Source organism: Lissotriton helveticus, chromosome 9 (genome assembly GCF_964261635.1).
Source record: "Lissotriton helveticus chromosome 9, aLisHel1.1, whole genome shotgun sequence".
NCBI lineage: Eukaryota > Metazoa > Chordata > Amphibia > Caudata > Salamandridae > Lissotriton > Lissotriton helveticus.
This window is the reverse complement of record NC_136070.1, coordinates 595,774,796-595,781,936: the sequence shown is the minus strand read 5'-3', so window position 1 is coordinate 595,781,936 and position 7,141 is coordinate 595,774,796.

Here is a 7,141-nt window from a genome sequence, read left to right as displayed (position 1 = left end):
CTAGAGATGTGGCCTAACGACCAGAGCTGCCATCTAAGTCACGTAAATACAAAACATGTTGCATTCCAAATGCTATAGGTGTCACATTCGCGAAAGTTATAACTATTGGCATTGTAAATGACAAAGCCATCAATTTAGCAATTTTAAAAACCAACAAATAAATAAAATATGTCATTTACAAGACCAATAACTCCAACTTTTCTAATGCGAGACCTATTGCATTTCCAATGCTTGTTTAAATTGCACTTGTTTATTGTACTCTTTATTTACTGCATTTTCGCCGGAATTCTAAAATTGTTTGGGGCTGACTTGGGGGGCTTGTAATTCGCCACAATACTCTGTGACCTACCTTCCTCCTTCGTTGGGCACAAGGGGCGGTAGTTGGGGCCATTAACAACGGGGCTTCAAGCTTTAAGAAATATATCAGGGACTCTAGCGTATGCTCCACCGGTCCACCACAGCGTTTGCTGATTGAGTGGAGGGAGCGCCACGCTACAGTTCACCCACTTCCGGTGGGACAGTCTAGGCTGCCATCTTTGAGGAAGAAACGGTCTAGTCTCTGCTATAAAGGCAGGATTAGAGCGGACGCAAGCTTAACAATACGGTCAGCTGCCAGCACAAGCTAGCCATTCTTCTTAACTTTTTAAAATTGCACTTGTTTATTGTACTCTTTATTTACTGCATTTTCACTGGAATTTTAAAATTGTTTGGAGCTGACTTGGGGGGCTTGTAATTCGCCACAATACTCTGTGACCTACCTTCCTCCTTTGTTGGGCACAAGGGGCGGTAGTTGGGGCCATTAACAACGGGGCTTCAAGCTTTAAGAAATATATCAGGGCTTCTAGCGTATGCTCCCCGGTCCACCACAGCGTTTGCTGATTGAGTGGAGGGAGCGCCACAGTACAGTTCACCCACTTCTGGTGGGACAGTCTAGGCCGCCATCTTTGAGGAAGAGACGGTCTAGTCTTTAGCTCCACCTGTCATAAATTGAGAGATGGACGCGGAAGAGCGCAGCGGGCGTGCCGGCGGAGCGCCAAAGGCAAGCCCGTCTGCGCCCGTCCACGCTCGTGACGCGATCAGCGCCAGCTACCCTGTCCGTTTGGAACCAGGTAGGCGGTATTCCTCTAGTGGCCTACGGGATTTAGATTCTAAAAATGGGTGTGACCACTCTTTGGATGTGGATAGAATCATGGGTCCGTTGACATGCCTGAAATGTAAGACACAGCTTCCCTTTCTGGCTAAGGAGAGGAGAGTCGAGATAGCCTAGGGAGGGGGCCCTCAGGACCTCATTAAGGGTGGTTTGATAAATGCCCGTTCATTAGGTCTCCATGCCCTAGAGGTCAGGGAGCTAATTATGAATAATGACTTGGACTTTTTTGGTAAAACGGAATCCTGGCTAAAAGAGAACTCAAATCCGGACATTGCAGTTGCTCTGCCGCCAGGCTTCACAATATGTAGGGTGGATAGGGAAAGTGGGAGAGGGGGAGGGGTAGCGATACTGCATAAGAAAACATTGCCTTTGAAATCTTTTTCGCTCCAAGGTATTAGTGGAGCTGAACATATGGGCTTTTGTTGTAGCATTACGCACACCTTTTCCTTCTCAGGAGTATTGGTGTACCGGCCTCAAGGTAACAGTAAGGCTTTCCTGCATTCTCTTGGGGATGCGCTTAGCGAGGACATGCTTAGGTACGCTAACTTTACTCTCCTTGGTGATGTCAATTTGCACTCTATCGATAGTCCAGGGGTTCTACCCTTTGTGGAGACAATAGAACTGTTGGGAATGGAACAAATGGTCCAGGGACCAACCCATAGGGCAGGGCATACACTGGATGTAGTTTGCACCAACCTTAGCACTCTTCAGATTGGAAAGCCATCCCCACAGATTTGGTCCGACCACAGCTTCATTCCACTAAACATCCTGACTCCGGGGAAGGGGCAGAGAGAAGGGAAATTAGTGTCAGGGCCTCCTAGGAAAGAGTGGCAGCGATTGTTAACAAACAACTTGCTACAAACAGTGGCACAAGACAAGGTTCCCACTCTCACAGGAGTTCCCGGGGAGGACACCAGCAGGTTCCATGCTTGGATGTCGGCGATAGGGGAGGAATTGCTCCCAGCCGGTCATCCAGCGGGATTAAGAAAAAGGAAACCCCATAAAGACCCCTGGTTCTCTCAAGAACTAGAAGAACTCCACCTGCAATCCAAGCAGTTGGAACGCAGATGGAGAAAGGGATATGAGGAACCCAATCGTCTAATCTTTAAAAAGTTCAGGAAAACATACCATGGAGCCATCAAGTTAGCAAAAAAGTCTTACTTTTATGACCAAATTACCAGGGCTAAACACAATCAAAAAGATATTTTCACAATCGTGAAATCTTTTATTGACCCTAATGGGTTACATGTTGAAATCCCCCCATCCCAAAAGCTATGCGAAGATATTGCAATATACTTCGATCAAAAAATTAAAGTAATTCAAAAGAACTTCGTGACCCATGACCATTTGGAGCCTTTAGAGGTACAGGGGACCCCTAATAGTGATGGCAGAGCAGGTCTCCAGGCTTTTGAACCTGCGACTCTTTCCCAGACCAAGGAAGCTATCTTGGCTTGTAAGTCAGGCTCTCCTATGGATGCTTGTCCACCGTTGCTATTACATCATATAATTGACATTGTTAGCCCGGTGATCAATGAGAATGTGAACTCCTCGTAAGACACAGGGACAGTCCCAGACGAATGGAAATTCGCCATAGTAAAGCCTCTAAAGAAAAAACCGAACGTTGACTCCTTAGGTCTTACTAATTATAGACCTATATCTCTATTACCCGTCTTGGGTAAAATCACAGAGAAAATTGTATATAAGGAGCTTTCAAATTACCTAGAAATATCAAAGGCTTTTCATCCTCGCCAATCTGGCTTCCGACCAAAATATTCTACTGAGTCGGCGTTACTTGAGAACTCAGACACCATCAAATTTATTTGGACGAGGGCAAGATGGCAGTCCTGATTCTTTTGGACTTGTCAGCGGCGTTTGATTTGATCTCACATAAAATCCTGCTCAATAGACTAAAAGCATGTGGCATATCAGATCAGGCCCTGGCATGGATTACATCTTTTTTGACCAACAGGACACAATCAATTGCGCTGGGACCATTCAGGTCATCTGTACAAGCCATTACCACAGGGGTGCCGCAGGGGGCTTCTTTGAGTCCTCTGCTGTTTAATGTATACATGGCCCCTCTTGTTTCCCTAATCTCTGATTATAGGATCAAGATCACGTCGTACGCCGATGATACCCAATTGGTCCTCTCTCTGGATAAGACCACCACTAATGCAGAGCAACATTTTAAAATCTGTCTGACGGCTGTGTTGCAGTGGATGAGGGAAAATCATCTCTGTTGCAATACCAGCAAGACAGAAATTTTACTAATTGGGAAAGATAATCCTTTTCACCCAAAGGATTGGTGGCCAAATGACACCACAGCACCGCCATCAACTGTGTAAGTGGCCAGAAACTTAGGCGTATGGTTTGACTCCGGCCTATCTTTCAAGCCCCACGTCTTGAAATTGACCGGGACCTGTTTTGGGTTTATAAAAACATTGAGAAAGTTTTTCAATCTGATTCCTCTGATGGCTAAAAGGATCGTAGCAGTGGCTCTTATATCATCGAGACTGGACTACTGCAATAGTCTCCTTGCGGGTATCAATAAAAACATCCTGAGGAGACTTCAGGTAGTCCAGAACGCAGCAGCCAGACTGGTATTGGGACTACCACGTAGGGGGGAACAACCTTTATAACGCAACTTTTAGCACGCAGTGCTATTACAACGCAGACTTTAAAACGAAAAGAATTACAACGCATTACACTGGGGGGCGCTCTAGGATAGGGAATAGTTTTAATTTACTATCCAACACCTTCACTAGTGTCCAGGGTGACTGGTGTTGGAATAGTAAATTAAAATATTCACTATCCAGCACCCTCCAGTGTAATGCGTTGTAATGGAACGCGTTTTAAAACTTGCATTGTTACAGCATGCATGGTAAAAGCATGCGTTGTAACAACGTACATCCCCACGTAGGGCTTCTGCTTCGCCACACTAAAGACCCTTCATTGGCTTCCGATCTGCAAGAGGATTCTGTTCAAACTTTTATTGATAACATTCAGAGCTTACCATGATCTTATTATTCCATTGTCTGTGCTTATACACACTGTACCTGTATGGAAACACCTTGTAAAGCGCTCTGATACTCCTGGGTCCAGCCAGCGCTATATAAAACCTCTTAAATAAAAAATAAATAAATGATCTAGGTCCCGGATATCTTGCAGCATTTAGGCTAGTCACCAGAGGCGGAAGGTCAGCGACCGTCCTAGGAGCCAAAGCTTGGAACAGCATGCCCAATGAGCTTAGAGCCACTAAACAAGAGGGGCAGTTCAGAAAACAGTTAAAAACGTGGATCTTTGGCCTACCGATTGATTACTGCCAAAAGCTTATCTAGGCTTATGTCACTTTCTTCACTTGTTGTGGTTAGCGCCAGTAGACTCCGTTAGGAGTGACAGTTTGCGCTTTATACATTCTCATTTCATTTCATTTCATTACCCCGAAACCATTCCCAGGATGCTTGTTTCTGGTCCAGGGAAGAACTATCTTGGCAGTTCGGTCTGGACTGTTCCCATGAGGTACAGGGTAAAGACTGATTTGCATGTGGCTGAGTCTGAACTGGGGTGGCGAAGTGAGCTAAAGAACGATGATGGATTCAACCCAGATCTGTGACTGGGTTTGAGCGTCTGAAAAGTTTCAGCGCTCCGTCCATCATCTCCTTGTGTTTGCTTTGTTTTCCCTAAGTTGGCAGGGTATGCCCGGACGTGGGTCCCTTGCTCACTTTGCCACTGGATTCAAGCTAGCCTGGCTAATGAGGGATGTTACCCCGAAACCGGTCCCAGGATGCTGATTTCCGGTCCAGGGAAGATCTGGCCTGGCAGTTCAGTCTGGACTGTTCCCATGAGGCACAGAGTCAAGACTGATTTGCATATGGTTGGGTCTGAACTGAGGTGGCGAAGTGAGCTAAAGAACTATGATGGATTCCACCCAGATCTGTTATTGGGCGTGAGTGTCTGAAAATTTTCAGCGCTCCGTCCATCATCTCCTTGTGTTTGCTTTGTTTGCCCAAAGTTGGCAGGGTATGCCCAGACGTTGGTCCCTTGCTCACTTTGCCACTGGATTTAAGCTATCCTGGCTGACGAGGGGTGTTACCCCAAAACCAGTCCCAGAATACTTGTTTCCGTCCAGGGAAGACCTGGCTTGGCAGTTCGGTCTGGACTGTTCCCATGGGCACAAGGTCAAGACTGATTTGCATATGGCTGGGTCCAAACTGGGGTGGCATAGTGAGCAAAGGAATGATGGATTAAACCCAGATCTGTGACTAGTGGTGAGAGTCTGAAAAGTTTCATCACTCCGTCCATCATCTCCTTGTGTTTACACATAAATTAGGGGCACATCAGATTAAAAACTGCAAAAATGCGTTTTATGGTAAAAACTGTAAAAACGATTGGGCTTTAGTGGCACACGCACTAGACCAAAAATGAAGATGGCAACAAATTAAATGCAGCAAAAAAAACACATATGATCCAGTAGGCCCTACTAGCTATCTCTCCGTGCTGAAACATGTGCAGTGTAATGTTAGCCCTCATTTTCAATTTGCAGCTGCCATTCCAACAACTACCATAGTGCCACAATCAACATACAGAGGCCCGAACCTTATCAGGGACATCTTACAGATTTTGGGGGCCCTGGGCCAAATTTATTTTTGGGGACCCCTATTAAGAACAGCTTTGAATTTATAATCCAATATCAGCTCTTTCATGCCCTCTTTGGCTACATCAAGGGTCATGTGCATTACCTCACGTGTAAATGCATCCCTGCTATTCGGGCACACTAATAGTGGTTCAAGGTTGAAGAAACAACCGACTCCAAATGTTGTTGTATAACAATTAATTCATTGTTTTAATACACATAAAGTTTCATGTTTGATGATGTCTCAAAGTTTTAGAGGGTTTCCAAAGGCGTACATTCAATCACAATAAAGTTTCAATAAATCACTAAGGGCTCCGATGCATTTCGGGCTGGGGTCGCCCTTTCTCAAGGAGCACTGTGAAAAGAATACAAAATACGGGCACATCAATGTATTAAAGCGGTAAACGTATGTATAGGTTGAACTACAAAGTGCTGGACGAGTGAGGGTTGGTTAGCATACTAGGTGAAGGTGTCTAATGCGCAAGCATGCATACCGGTTTATGAATTTCAAGCAGGGGTTGTGAGGGGTTAAGCTACGGGAAGTGAAGATTAACATGTATCATGCTGGAATACAGGAATGCGGAATGACTCATTAGTATGACTGAAGTGCTTTAAGTGAACTTGGTTAAGCGGATCTTGCGTGATTAAATGAAAGGTGACGGTGAAGTGAGGATCGAAAAACAGATTGAACCCCGTATGGAACCGGGACTTACGCGTAGCGTTGAAGTCCCGATGTGCGGTGACCTGAAGATAGAATGGCGACCGTTAGCGGTGTGACCTTACTAATGTGATAATAGTACGTGAAGAGGTGGTGGCGGACTTACGTTTGTGAAGATTAATCTCTCTTGGACGCGGGCTCATTCATGGTCGGGCTGTGGAAGCACCGGGGTGTGCGACTCTCGTTCAGGATCAGTCAGAGTGCTGCAGTGAAGCTGACTTGCGTAAACCAAGAGTGATAAGAAGAAGGACTGTGGGGTCATGCATTAGCGTGGCGGCCATATTGGAATGGTGTGTGGTGGATGTTAAAACGTGGAATTGTGGTGTTAATAAAGAATAATGCTGTAAAGGAACGTGCTTTGGTCCGAACTACTTATTCACAATGCGTGTAATAAGTACCACACAGGGTACTATAAATAACAATTAAACTCAAGGCGGTCGTTAAGACCGTACGGCTTCATGGCCTGGAGTCTATAAATCCATGATGTTTCTTTTTGCAGGAGTGTCTTGTTCGGGTCTTTACCTTCCAGTTTAGGTACCATCTCTAGGACTAGAAACTTCAGTTGCGCAATGTTATGGGTCGCTTCATTGAAGTGATTAGCAATGTTCGATTTGATGTTTTTAGTTCTGATATTGGACTT